Genomic DNA, 16,388 nt, shown 5'->3' on the forward strand with positions numbered 1-16,388 from the left:
TCTGGATCGTCGTCAGTATTAATTTTAACACATTTTGGTTTTCTTAAGGCAGACATCTTATGTCGAAGCTGTTTATTTAATGACAAAGTTCACATAAGCTTCGATCTGGTATTACCACTACTGCAACTGGTTCCCGACATCTATAATAATAAATAAACATTTATAAAAAACATCTCGATAATAATTAATTGTAATACTAAATTCTTAAGCTATATATTACTTACCGTAAATATCTATTATTTATTATACAAATATCTTGCTCGTTTACAGTTACTTATATGTAACTTATTATTTAATGCGTTTAATTTTGTATTAAACGTTGGCGATATTGGTTTAACATACATAGCCAGAAATTAGTTGTTATTCAATAGAAACACAAGTGTTAATCTAAGGTTATGTACAATCATTTTGGAGGAAAGTCAAGCAAATGTGTCCTATGTGAAGCAGTTAGGACATTGAACCTTAAGATATCAGTTATTTTGCTAAAGAAATATGTCCTATATGTACAGATAAGACTTTTTCACGTAGTAAAATCCATTTAAGACAATTCGTTTTAGGAATCCTTGCAGTTTTTGCAGTTAGGCCAAAATGAATAGTACTATTCATTTTGGGTATTTCAAATACACATAGGACTTTCTCATTTAGTAGGCCGAAAGATTATTGCCATTTTCGTGCAATACCATCTTAACCTTAAAAACCATTTTTTGCAGTTAGGACAACTTGCCTTAGCAGGGCAGATTAGTGCTCATTCCGGAACAACAATATACATAAATAAGCATGTGTCGTCTGTGGTCCGAAAAAAAACCTACTGTAATAGTCTTTTTCTTACTATCGTATATTTAATATCTAACAATATCCCTTTAAATCATTTATGAATTGAAGATAGGGTTACACGCTTCTCGCTTTGGAGTCTATGTAGGACATTTTTTATTTCTGCACAATACAGGGTCGAATAAGTAGGTAAATAACATAGTGACAAAGTTAAATTTTTTAAGTTAAATTTGTTCATAATTTAAACACGTAAATATTAACTAATTTCTCCTAAACTGTATCTATACAACTGTTAGTTTTGTTTTAGATAGGTAAATATTATTAAGAAAAATCAAGTTTTTAACTCATGGTTACTATCTGGATGATTCATGGTACCTATATCATTCATAGGAAGTAAAGAGTTTTCCAAGTCATTAATATAAAAATTTATTGCTTGTATATTGTTTGGATATGTAAGAAGTCCATGGTTCAGACCATCAATTCGTCATTAATGACATTCGCAAGTTTCTGAGTCTTTCGTTTCTATTATGTGAAAAAAAATAAGATTGACTTAAATATTTTATAATTATTTTTTATTATTGAACTAGAAATTTCATATTAAAGGTATAAACCTTTATACAGGGTATTTTATTTAAGAGGAAAATCGCTATAATTTTGGAATTTTTTCCTATATTTTTTAAAAAATTTAACCGGTGTAATTTAGCTCAAAAAATTTAAAAAAAGAAAACAAAAAAACAGTTGCATAAAAAGCAAAAAACTTACGTCATAAACCATACGTTTTTTAAATAAAATGCTCTCTTTGTTATAACATCTTTTGAAACATATGCTAAATGATAAGTTTTATCATTTACCATATGTTTAATATGTTTTAATAAGGATACCATAGGTCTATCTTTAACTATTTTTGAATTGTCGACGCTCAAATAGTCTTATTTTGCTCTAAAATTAAATTAATTAATTTACCGTAACAATGCTTAATTTTGTTGAATTAGTAGTTATGAAATTAGTTTTTCTCTAAATAATTTTTCATTACATGAAAAATTATAGATAGTAGAACTGTGTTATAACACATCACAAAAAGACGCAAGTGAAGTAAAAGGAAGGCTAATTTTTTTACAAATCAATCATAAAAACATTTATAAAAATTAAAAATGTATTTAAATCTTAATTATTACGTGACAAAAAAGGAACACAGGATGAAACTTATGCTGAGACAAATATTTTACCATAAGAGAAGAATTCCCAAAAAAAAATTTTATTAATTAAGTTTATTAACAATTTTTTTCATTTATATTATAATTTCTAATTTGGTATGCCACGTTTTTAAGGTGGCTTTTTGGATATGTTCCTTTGGAGATATCTAAAAATGCAAGATCAGGGATATTGGCTTACCAACCAATAATTCCATTCCTTTCTATATATTTATTATGGAGGTCGTATACTGCCGAACATTAGGAGAGCTAAAACTTGTTGCCAAATTAAATTTTAATATTCCTTCAGAAGCTCTTTTTCTTAAGGGTTATTTATTTGATTTGATAGAAAACTATAGTACAGTGGATCAGCAGAGACTCACTATAAAATACTGGACCCAAAATTTAATTATGTCATATCATTACGTTCATTAATTTCACGTAATTATGTCAATAGAATTTTAATTGTTTGAACTTTTTTCACAAATTGAAAACGCATTTTTTTTCTGTGCAACTGTTTAGTGATGGAAGCATAGGAAAAGGTCACAGTTTATATCATTTTCAAGTTAATTACATAGTTTCTAGGCTAAACGTTTAAAATAGAACAAAACAGCCATACCTTCCAATATCTGCTGCATAACTTGCTGGAATTTCTTCTATAATAACTTAAGATAGAATTGACTCGATAGTTTTTGTTTTCAGTTCCTATTTCTATTAGGTAATGACTTAATTTCTTTAAATAGATTTTTAATTTTTATAATGGCTTGGCTATTACGGATATATTAATATATCCGTAAGACCCAAGCGCAATAGCCAATATATCATTTAGCAATATATCTTTTTTTTTACCTTACCAGCATTTTCTAAGTACATATAATAATTAAATTAATAAATTTAATTAAATAAAAACTCCGAAAATAAGACTCCTACGAAGAAACGGAATGTTTCTGCAGTTTTGTTTTTTAAAACGTCGTTTTTGCTCTTAAATGAAATATCCTGTACTCCATATTACATTTTTCAAGTTTTTAGTAAGTTTATCTATTTAAAATCTATATTGCAACCCTTATTCATTTAAAAATATTTTCGTATTCTCTTATCCTATTCTTGCCATGCTTTATTAAATAAACGACTATTGCACTTTTTTTTTTGTTTTTTTTTTTAATTTATTGTTTTGTTTCCTCCAGACCTAAAATTTGTTCTCACCTATATATTTTATATCTAATTCTTTTTTTATTTTGTCACGGTTAAAATTATATATTTTATTTCTTCCGGAAAATCAAAGTTTAATTTTTGCTTTATTAAAAGCAGAAAAATTTTTAATTTTTTAGAAATAAATAAAAGTTATACCTGTTCTCTCGATTTTTTTTCTCTTTAAAATTTGAGTTACATTTCACACACTAAATAATCTATACATTTTTCCGTATTACACTTGCTTTTATCCTGAGAAATAAATATTACAGTTTCACCTCGAGTAAACTCTTTTCTTGCAGAGAATGAAGAACAAGAACAAGAAAGTTAATAACAGTGCCTCTGTTAAAACATAAAATATATAAATAGGCAACGACATGGATGAAACAAGAAAATAGTAGATCTGCCGGAAAAAAAATTGCCCGTATTTCTTGATAATGAGCTGGAATTGAAAATATATACTTTTTAATAATCTTTGGGTGTAAGATTAAGTAGTAGATTCAAGTTAATACAATAATTATAGAATAGTTAATAGTTTACTAGGGATTATAGTAAAAGTGCTTAAAACTGATGCTCAATGAATAAGAAAACCACTTATTATACACGTGATATTTTGGACTTAGACATAGAAAATACTAGATAAAAGACAGGTTTTTCAAATATAAAAATAGCGTTTGAATATAAGTTTGATATAATATTTTTGTTTAGAATACGATTTATTTTAAGTAAAAAAATAATTTGTACAAATATTTTATATAGAACAAAATAACACTATTTATTAAATTACATCAACTTTTTAACACCTAATAATTAACTTATTAAGCAAAAATAAAAATAAAACTATAAACAAGTTACTCAAGCTAATAGGTTATTTTTACGACAGCATCTTAATTAGGTATCTGGTTTTTAAATTTAGCTTTGAGAAAAATTAAGTTTTTATAATAAAACTATGAAAATATCAATGAAAACTTTTGCGTTTTTGTTTAGATTTTGTTTATGTTTGTATTAAAAAGTTTATTCAAGGCTAAACCTCAAAATCAGTTAACTTAAATAAATTAAGTAAAATATAAAGATTCTCTCTGAAGCTTCTTTGTAATTTTATTTTATTTAATTTCGGTGAAATGGTAAAGAAAGTATGTAATGCATCTTATGCAATTTCAAATAAATAAATAATCATTTATTGCCAGCATAAATTATACAAAAATGAAAAGAGGAACATCAGTTAATTACCTAGTGCGAACTTAAAAAAATTGGATATGCAATTAGTATTTTGCAACAAATATGATACCAACCAACTATAGTAACATAACATTAAAAAGATCTTTAAGATATTTAAGACATTTTCGAATTATGGAAAAAAAATACAAAAAATTAAAAGATGTATACATATTGTCATGAAGAAACTTCATGACTTTTCCACTTAATTGTTTTTTACTATGATACCGGTAATATTTAGGAACAGCATGTTAAACGCTCTGTATATAGTACCGTTTTCAAAAACTCTACCTATACGAGTATAATGAGCAATACTCATTATTCCAGCCTTTCTAGTCATAGCAAATACTTTAGAATGATTATGCTATTTATAGAGAACCAAACTGAGTACATTTTCATAAAAATATCATTATTACTTTTATATTAGGTCTCAAAGCTTTATGGCAATAGATGATAATGTCAAAAATAGAATTCCATAATGTATGTTGGTATATTCATAAGCGAAATAATATATTTTTAGATAGGTAGAGAATACTGTTATCCAAAATAGGTGAAAAAGGCAGATGCACTATTGAGTCTGCTCACCAAGACAATCAATATTAAGCCCAAAAGGAATTTCTAGAATTTTAAAATTTTCTTCGATCTGGATTCATGCTTGACATAAATGGATTCCTAAAGCTTCCCTTAATTAAAGTATATTGAAGAAAAAAGGCCCTGAGGCTACTAAGGCAATATTTCTTGCTTGAGGAAGTAGCTTAACTTTTTATTTTTAATGACAGATGCCACCTGTTTTCTGTTCTTTTAATACGAGATGAGGAGTTGCTAACAAATTCCTAAGAGACTATTATCATTAATATTTGTAATCAGAAGGTCATTAATAAAATCAAAGGCTCTTGATAAGTCAACTATTATCCCGTGACCTTTTACCCCCTTAAAATACTGGATCAGAAAGACACCGGTTTATATATCTCCATTAAGTGCCGTAAACTTTTTTTGAAAATAGATATAATTTTGATAAATTTTAGCTTATTAAGACAGTTGCAACTATAAAAATATTCGTTTATAAGATCAGCAAGGGGTGTAATAATATAATCAGCAATATATTTTAGGATTATTACTGGGACTTTATCAAGGCCATATAAATACTAGTAAAATTTGTTATTATTCCTTTAAAAATTTTATGAGAAGTTATAGGTTGACAGGTTTTTGAAATGCTTAATAAATAAATAGAATGTGTGCTGTCTTCACAGCACCTTACATTAAACTTTTTATTACTAAAAGTCAATTTTTTAACAGCCAGTAAGAAAAATAGCCTCTAGAAACTAAACTTTATTGAAGAATCTTTAAACAATACGTGTTTTATATATCAATTACAAGCTAGTTTTAATAATATTAAAACATAAAAATCCACATTAGAAATACTACGATATTTGTAGGCCAGCAAACTTTAAGAAATGCTTCTAAAAAAGAAGTAATTTTAGATAAATTATATATTTAATCTTAAGTCTTACAACCATACATGTGAAATAATAATAATAATTTTTCTTTATCTAGCAAAATATGCTACATAAAAATAAAATACATAGTATGGCATTTAATATAATATTAAAAACTAAATAATATAATAGTGCTGGTATAAGGTATAAGTATTGTTGGCAAATAAATATTTTTAAGATTATGCATTCATATATGAGTAAAAATATAAAAAAAGGTTAGAAAAACAAACATATATACAATGCAAAAATAAAATCATACAAATAAAATCTTAAGCTAAACGTAAATAAATAATAAAACATGAGTTGAAATAAAATGTTAAAATATAAAATGAGTTAAAATTTAATAAAATCAGAACACAAACACACAATAAAATTAAGGTAAAACTAATAATAAATAAAACTTAAAATGACATAAAATAATTTAAACCTATAAAATAAAAGGTATAATGATACAACACAGAATATAAAATTAGTAACACAGAATAAAGATAAAAAAGACAGATACTAAATCTCTAATACAAATTTTCTCAAGAGCCTTTTAAACACGTTAAAACTATTACAGGATTTAAGACTAGCCGGTAACCTATTGAATTCTATTAAGCACCTATATAATATTGACTTGAGCAACTGAGTTGTATTACATCTGTCAACTAGGAAATCTGATCGGTTGCGAGTGTAATAATTGTGAACATCACTAAAAATTGTCAATTTATTACAGATATAGTCTGGTAGCAGACGATGTTTTAATTTAAAAATAAACAGATAAACATTAAACATAATTCTCTGGTTCACAGACAATATACTTAGGACGTTTAGCATAGACACAACTGGGTTATAACGATTACATTTAAGAATCAGTATCATAGCTCTATTTTGTATTATTTCAAACTGGTTTATTATACAGTGACCGCGTAAAGTTCCGCATAAATTCGATAAAATTAAGGTAAAATCGAGGATAAAAATAATTATAGACACTGCCAATTGTTTCTATTTCGATGGTTGCACTTGTAAAGAATCTCCATTTTCGAATGTCACTGTCGGTTCGAAAATTAATAGTTGTTATCAGAATAAATGATGGCTAATTTAACGGAAACCCAACGAATTGAAATTTTGATGATGCTAGGGTACGGGGATCAAGTGCGCATGCAAAAAGAAGTAAGTGAACTGTTTAATGCCAAATACACAAGCCATCCTATTTCTCAGTCAACAGTTAGTAGAATAGAGCACAAATTCATAACTTCAGGTCATGTTAGGGATTTGCCGTCAGGTCGTCCAAAAATTTCTGAAGAAACAAAATTCAACATTCTGCTCTCCGTCGAAGAAAATCCATACAATGCAAATTCACAAATTTCAGTTGATAATAATATAGCCGGAACGACAGTAAGACGCATCTTAAAAGCAAATGAATACCACCCTTATAAAATTAGACTAATACACGAATTAAATGAGGACGATCTTGATCGAAGAAACCAATTTTGCGAGCAAATGATGAATATTTGCAATAATAACCGTCAGTTTGTGTTACTAGTTTTGGTTTCGGATAAAGCAACTTTTTGTTTAAACGGTGTCTTAAATCGGCAAAATTGTCGATACTGGTCAGTTTCAAATTCACACTGGGCAACTGAGGCTCATACAGAGTACCGTAAATCTATTAATGTTTGGGCTGGTATCGTAGAAAATAAAGTAATAGGGCCATACTTTTTCAAAGAAAACTTAACAGGACAACGCTATTTGAATTTTTTTCAAGAAGATTTTATCCCTGCTTTGGCTGCCCTATACCCAGACGAATAAGACCCTGCTGTCCCGATAGATAATTTGTGGTTTCAGCAAGACGACGCACCGCCACATTTCTTTCGAGATGTTCAAGTAATTATGGATACAGTGTTCCCAGGAAGATGGATAGGACGAAGAAGGCCAATAGAGTGGCCGGCCAGGTCACCAGACCTAAATCCCTGCGACTATTTTCTATGGGGGTACCTGAAAAGTAAGGTTTATATTGAGAAAACAAACAACGTAGAAGATTAGAAAAATAAGAAATTAGACGTGTATCATCCGAAATAATTGATAGTATCTTACATGAGCTTGTAAACCGTCTTGCTTTCTGCCAAAAAGTAAATAGGGATCAGTTTGAACACTTGATACATTAATAAGAATTTTCACAGTTTATAACATTTTATCCACATTTTATCTTAATTTGTAAATAGACGTACTTACTTGTTTTCTTGTTGGTTAAATGTAAATATTTCTGAAACAGTTGAGTTTTGAGATAAATTCCGTTATACGAAACTTGCTTGGAATTTGGCCTATATTTCATAATTGCAATAAAAAATATAGCATTCCATGTAAAAAATGACCGATGACGTCATATCTTTTTTTTGTTCCATGCTGTATACAAAAATGTATGTGAAATAATGCGCAACTCAAAACAAAAATCGACGGGTCCGAGCGTTTTCTCCAAAAATCATGTGGCTAATTTTTATCGAATTTATGCGGAACTTTAGGCGGTCACTGTATATTGGAGTAAATTAAATAATAATGTGGAACAAAATTGCAGAAATCACTAATCTTAGCATATAATTCATATAAAAAGTTTAAATAAAAAGTTTTATAAGAATTCATTAAAAAAAGTTCCTTTAAATCCGACCTCGTTGCCCCTAATAAGTCATATTTCTCATTTAGGAGTAACGGGTGCACTTTTTTTCGCTTTGAATTTAAATTTATTTGGGCGCGGCGTATCAGATGCTGAAGGGAAAATGCGACCAGAAACCGGTGTTACGGCACATAAACATTTACTTATGTTTCTATTAAAAGTACCGGCAACCCATTAACACCGGCGTGGTTTAGTTACCTGCCAACTAAATCATGAGGAAGAGGAGACGTATTTGCCACATTCACTGATGCACTCAGTTTTGCGATTATTTACTACCGAAATAAAAACAAATCCATTACTCTTTTTCCTTTTTTCCTATTTGGTTTTATTCATTTTATATATTTTTTTAATAAGACTTTTAACATTGTTCGGTCCGGATCTTTACAATAATTTTTAAAATAAACCTATTTAAATGACTACATAACCCGAATCTTGATACAAGACAAGCCTTTATAAGTCAATTAATCATTTCAAATTAGAAACTATTATAAGCGAACATTCGTATGTTCAGCTTAATTATTTGTCGTACAATATCAGACGCGTTTTGTTAAACTGAATATGGAAGCTTATCAAGCCGGGGTGATTAATGTTTGTCTTTGAATGTACGCGAAAAGGTTTGCAAGAAATGGGTGTGATTGTAATTATTGCTATTCTGCTTGAAGTAGATAAGGTCTGGTAGATTTTTGTTAGTAAACAGTACAATACTAGTTTATTTATTGTTTTTTTTAATGGTGCACTAATGATTAGTTATTATACTCTGTATGAAGCTTAATAAGAACATATTTATATAACATAGATAATGAAGAAAGTGAGTGAAAAAAAGATAAGAAAGGTGGGAAAGTTTGTAAGCTTTGCCTTGCAATCTAGTTATTATATTTGCTACAAAATTCAATTTGCATTCTTTGCTTAAAAATATGGTTATAGTTATATTTATAAGTTATCTTAAAAATATAATATACATATTAAGAACATATTTGAAGTACTAAGGGTAGTACTAAGGTAAATACACATATGTAAAATTTTAAGATTTTAAATCACAAATATATTTTTTCCCTTCTATGTACCTATTTTTTACTTTAAATTAATAAATAAATAGATATACTTGTCATTGTGATACTATATTCCACATAACAGCTATACCTATACATTCTGGAATATAATAATTAGTTTATATGTTTAACAATTGTATAGTTGGTCCTAAATAATTAATTGAATCTAAGTTATATTTGATTATTTTTAATTATAAGAGCAAGATAATTGTTTGATATTCGATTTAATATTTATAAAGTAATGGCATATCTTTGATTTCTTTAATATATAGCTCTATAGTAAGATATAGCTTCTTTAGTAGATTTAAAAAAATACTTTTAAATTACTTGTAAGGGTTCAAATTTAGTTTTATAGAATCCTCTTTATATTATAGGGCCATATCTATGCAAGGATCCTATCAATAAAAAGAAAGCGTAGCAAGTTGAGGTTCTCAAATAAAATTGATTTAAAAAAACTTAACTTTTCAAGTCTGGAAATAGTACGTTATAGGTGACAATTTTATAACTAAATAATAAAACTTCATAAGAAAAACCTTTTACCAGATTCTGCTGGCTGATATCGTAGAGCACGTTACTCTCTTTGTTATTCAAGTATAATTTAGGTACTCTAATCAAAACTATAGAAGTAAGATTAGAAAAATATATCTAAGAAAAACCCTAAAGTAATTTGTCCCTAATTTAGCTTTTTTTGAACATAGGTATTAACGTACATTGTTGGAAATTAGGACTACTTAATTTTACGTACTACTGACTTTACAAGGGCGGACTGATTGGTTGTAGAATATGTGTATTAATATAATGCTAATGTAAAATTTTGTCAATTTATTATGCAATCTTCTACTTCTGAATTTTTACCGATTTCAACTTTACAACAGTCCTATTCTTTCACGCCTTACCTATGGAAATATTTTTTATTGTATTATTATATTATATATTCTTAAAACATAATTTTTAATTATTTTTAAGGTTTTTAAGTTACTTTGATTGTCTCCTCTTTAGCTAAAGATTTTGTTGGCTGATGTCGTAGAGAAAGTAACGTGCTCTCTGTTTTTAAAGTTTAATTTATTCAACAATTCGTTTTTGGTGTGTAAATGTTTTCCGGTAATATCAATAACGTTTGATAGGAGTCTTTGAGTGATGGGTCTTAGTACAATAATGAAAAAACAAAAGCATATATCACAGGTAAGTTCTAATTACATACCAGTCAGTAAAATTTTATGATGCTAAATTTTGTCCTATCTAAGGAATCCAAAAGGATATTTGTCCTTGAAGAAAGAGTTGGTGACTCTGAAACAATGCTCTAAACATAATAATTTAAGAGCTTTTAGCAAATAATTTATATTATTTTGTTGGAAACTAGAACCGTTTAATTTATAGTATTTATATATGGGAACATGTACAAATGTAACAGTAATGCTTACTTATACGAATTTAAAATCAATTTGTGGACAGGGATTATTAATAGCACCGTTTAAGTTGCCGCAAAATCTCAATGCTGAATATTATCTCCATTTTTTGCAAATATTCTCCCCATCCTTTTGGAAAATATTCCTTTAGACATTCGCAGAAATATGTGGCTGCAACACGACGGATGTCCTGCGCACTACGGTGTGCAAGTTAGAAATTTTTTAAATGAATCCTACCCTAACCGATGGATCGGGCGTCTAGGACCTATACTGTGGCCCCAACGGCCACCTGACCTAAATCCTCTTGATTTTTTTTTACTAAATTGTATACAGAAGACCCATACAAAACATTGAAAATCTGCGCGAGCGCATCCAAACTGCTGCTCAAGAGATAAATAGAGCTGGCCACGCTCAACGGATTAAGCGATCCTTTATAAGATGGTGTAGGGCATGTATAGCAGCAGGTGGTGGCTATTTTGAACACCTTTTGTAAAATTGCAAAACACAAATAAGCAGAATTAATTTACATCGAAAAAAAAAACGATTTTTTTTCACAAAATAGTTCTTTCGGCATTAAAACAACCATTTTTTTTTGAGGTTAACAAAAAATTCAAAAAGTTTTTGTCTTTAATACGGCATGGAATAAATAAGTTTTTACGCTAATGGGCAGCAAGATTCTATTATTATTTTATTGCGTCATAGAGTTAAAACTTTTTAAAAAGAAAAAAAAATCCGATATTGCAATTTCAAAAGTTTTTCCTGTGAAAAATATTTGCATAATTGAAAAATTTTAATGCGCATCATAAAGCGCATCTATCGACAAATAATATCCAACCGAAGAAATTGTGATTTTTTTTTCATTTAGTGACACACCATAAAAAAACCGATTACAGGTAGGTATTTCTTAAAATTTCGCAAAAATCAAAATATCTCGAAAACCGTAACACTTTCGTTAGAGCTATGTTGGATTATTCTGATTGGAAATGGTCCAATCTATTAGGAGTTTCCATTTGGACCACTATTTACGGGACACCCTGTATATGAAAATTTCTAGATAACTTAAAAAAAAATATAAGAAAAATTATCAAAGAAGTTTCTTTAATTTTGAGTTTCATTTAGACCCAAATATATTAATTAATTGCTCATTTAATAATTAATCAAAATTCGCAAAAATTACCTAAGCTTTTCCAAATAAAGTGATTTCTGGAGCATTCTATTCATTGGCCAGTTTTTAATTTTTTTTTAAATTAAGAAATTTTAGTGAATGTCTGACTTTTAGGTGAATTTCTTTAACCAGTATCTAGGTCAAATTTTTCACCGGCAAATAAGTGGTATTGTTGCTAAATAAACTGTAAATTGCCAAATGCAGCAACAAAAATTAAAATATTAAAACAAAACACCTTTGAGAATATATAGCCGGAAATCAAACAAGAATAAAAGATAATAGTAAAGCAACCACGAATAGCGTGAGTCCAAAAATCAAGTAGCTGAATAAGACCACCAATTGAGACTCAATAGATCTAGGCATAGACTATAAATTCAGCAATAAGTGATGACTTTTAGAAGCTTTCACAATGAAAAAAAGGATAATATGAGTAAGTTCATCCTATATTTAAACATAGAGTTTATGGAAAAAAACATAGAAGTTGAATAAAAACTAAATAAGTTTGCCAGTAGATAATGCTTAATAATACCCACACGAAGTAATGCTAAAAAAAGTATTTAAAGAAGTTGTCAGTTGGCAAAGAAGAACTAATATAATATATTGATTTAAAGGTTTATGTTAAGAATTATAAAAACCTATTAAACTAGGAAAAGTTTTTGATGTGTACAAAGTAATATAATAAGCAGGGTTTTCTGACAACTTATTGATTTTTATTTTGGTAATAGTGGAATATTGCATTTTTACTATATAACCTAGTAATATGTAATTTCTATAAAGTTTCTTTAAAATTATATAAAACATCGTTAGCGCTTTAAAAACTTTTAAATGAACATCTTGACTAAGTCTTTTTTATTAAAAGCATAGAAAAATTCAGTAATTGTTAAGCCATATATTTATATATTTAAACTTTTCCATTATTAATATTAGAAAAATATAATTTAGTCAAATATTAGAAAACTCCGCAGAGAGAGAGAGAAATTTATAAATAAAAAGAATTTCATATATAAATTAACAAAAATATAATAATTTTCATATTTGCAAAAATATTAAAACCTTCTTAATTACAAATTAAAAATGTCATATCAAAAGCCTCAGCTCAAAAAGGTAACTACATAAAATTCAAAGAAGGACGGCATCTGTGATCAAAAGACTATCGTGCCCTGCCTGAGGTCTAATGACTTTTTTGCGTGAAGTTACTTCAACGAAATCTATAGGGCAATTTTCATCTGCTCTGTCACGTATTTTTTTGTTACAATTGCTTGTATTGAAAATTTTCTATTTATTAGATTTTACAATTTAAGCATAAAGATTTAATAAAGGAGAATAATCAAAGAAGATAATGCGTTTAACATTGAATTCTTGGCAAGAAATCTGAAAAGCTTTTATACAGCACAATTTATCAGAAAATAAGATTATTAATATTATATGTAATATGTTGGTATTAAATTTCAGTCTTTAGGTTTGTACTTACTAACTCATACCTTAGTCTGAGATTACTCGATTACGTTGCCCTGTAACCCCAGGAAGTTATTTCTGTTCTTTTTTCTTATGAGATGGCAAATCATTTGACCTTTAGGCAACAATAAGGTGACATGAAATAAAATTTCTTAAAGAAAGAAGAAACAGAAAAAAATTTGAAATAAAGTAAAAACAAGTTGTAGAAAGACATTTAAGAAGCGTAAAAGATAGAATTGTAATTAAGCGTATTTAATAAATTTAAGAAGCGTAAAAGATAAGAAGATAGAATGGTAATTGACATCAATCTTATATTATATAAGATTTTGAACATAATTTATTGGTGTGCGTTTTATAGAAGGATAGAAAGCTTTTTATCAAATGTCATTTTTATCCTTTTTTAAACAGTTTTATTAACAGAAATTAATCATTTGTGTTAAAGTTAACCATCATATCAAAAATAAATAATTGTGCTTCTTAGACATTTTATAATTTTTTATGTATAGTTTAAATAAAGTGAATATATGAACCAGACCGATAATTCAACTTTGGTTTTTAGATAGATCATTTTCAAGACTAACCCATTAAGGCCCAATTTTTTTTTTAATTTCTATTTGAGTTTTTATTAACATGTTTGTTTTAGCTCAAAAAAATTAAAAATATTTTTTTTGATTTTTGGGTTATTTTTTTCATCATTGGGTCAAAAAATAGACCGTCCTCATATGAGGACGCTGGGCTTATATAATATATGTAATCCCATATTGAAATATAAAAAAAAACAAATAAGTAAATACAAAAACTTCATATATTACAAAATAAATCTAATGTACTGATAAAAAAATCAGAGTTGTTTATGAAACATGAATTAAAAAACCATCATATTTTACGTTTTCTGTAACATTACTCGGAGACGTATTTGACAAACTCAAGGGACGACCAAAGGCTACTCTTCTTCCATGACCAATCTTTAGGTATGAATAAGCCACATCCATCCTGAAGTCTTTTATGGATTTTTTTTCTTTTTCGGTATGGATCATGGTATAAAGAATTAAGCTATTTACGATCGACATGTCTATCACTTGAGTAAAAAGGCACCAATACCATTTTTTGCCACCAATACTGATATGTAATGTTTTTCAAGCAACCAATCATGGTGGTCCACCCCTCCCATATGCTTATTGTAGTTGGCAATCAAAAGATGTTGTGCAACTGGAACACGACCACCTTCTTTTTTGTTCCACCTTTGTACAAGAGTGGTTGGTAAAAGTGTATCAAAGTTGGTTGCCACCAAAACGCACCTGCTATTATTCCATTTGACTACAAGAATTTCTTGGCTACTGTCAAAGTGCCAGTCATAGGCCCCTCTCGGTTTCTTCTCGAGTTCTTGGGATGACTTGGTGGTACACTTGGATGATAGATTTTCCCTTATGGTTCCTGTGGCTCGGAAGCCTTTTTCTTTTAGGCTACACAATAGGTTGTAACTCGTAAAAAAGTTGTCAAAGAAAATAATGTGTCTTTAAGGATTTTTTACAGTTTCCAGCATACATGTTACGACTCTTGTCCCTTAAGGAATCTTGAGCTCTGCTGTTGATTTATCATCCTTGCCACAGTACAAAGTAAAGTTGTAGCAATACCCATTATCACTACAAAGCGCCCATAATTTGTATCGAAACCGTATAGGCTTTTCTTTGATAAATTGCTTCAGGCCATGGTGTCCAAAATATTTTACAATCATGTAATCAATCAATGGAAATGTATGGAAAACTCCTTATTGCTGAAATTTGGTATTTATTGCCCCAAATAATGGCCCTATTTTAAATGACTTATCGTCTTTGTTATCATTTGCAAGGGAATTGTCAGCAAAGTGAAGACAAGATTTTATTACTTTGTAGGCATTTTTGGAAAACATATTTTTCATTAGAGGAACACCCAAATCTTCTCTTTCAGACCAATAGTCTCTTTCACTTGGTAAGGCATGATAGCCAGAAAAAAATCAAATACCCGATAAAAATTTTGAGGTCCTCCGAAGTCACAAAAAAATCATGTTTATTTTTCTGTTGGGCAAATCTCATGGTCTTAGTTTGAAGAAGATTATAAAGAAGATCGTCGTCAAAAAACTTCTCAAATATTTGTAGTGGTGTTAATTCCTGTAATTCTTCTTTTATTTTGTGGAAAGCTTCGGCACAACCTTCTTCTTCAATATTTTCATAAATAGGTTCGTCCATTTTGGTGTCCAGGATTTAGTGCTGCATGCAACCTTTTTCCTTTTTACGGAACTTGACAGCGGTAGATCATCTTTCGATTCCCAATAATTTTTTTCTTCTACCTGTATCTCCACAACCCCTGGGACGTCCTGGACATCAACCACCCCTAAGTCACCATCGTCGATATCGTCTACGTGGATTAATTGACTTCATCCACCTCGGGAGGTAATAGCGCAATATTAGCATCTATTTGGTTAGAATAGAGATATTCCATTGCATCGTCTAAGTTCTTAAAACTATGTCTATTAATTTTTTGCCAGTCTAAAAATAATTTAAAAAATTATGTAAGAACCCAGTGTCCTCATTTGAGGACACAGAGATTTAGGTTAGGTTTTCGGCTAAAAAAAATCAACTAGAAATATCATAATAATTTTACAATATTTTTACATCTCTTTGGTTGTAAAACACACTAAAGAAAGTATCTTACCCCTACTACTAAAGAAAATATGACCTATAGGCCTATAGCAGGTCTTTCTAATCAAAATCCTTAAGGAACAACGTGATTTTTGCCGGACAAGTAAACACAAACACTAGTAAAT

Source organism: Anthonomus grandis, chromosome 5 (genome assembly GCF_022605725.1).
Source record: "Anthonomus grandis grandis chromosome 5, icAntGran1.3, whole genome shotgun sequence".
In the NCBI taxonomy this organism is placed as follows: Eukaryota; Metazoa; Arthropoda; class Insecta; order Coleoptera; family Curculionidae; genus Anthonomus; species Anthonomus grandis.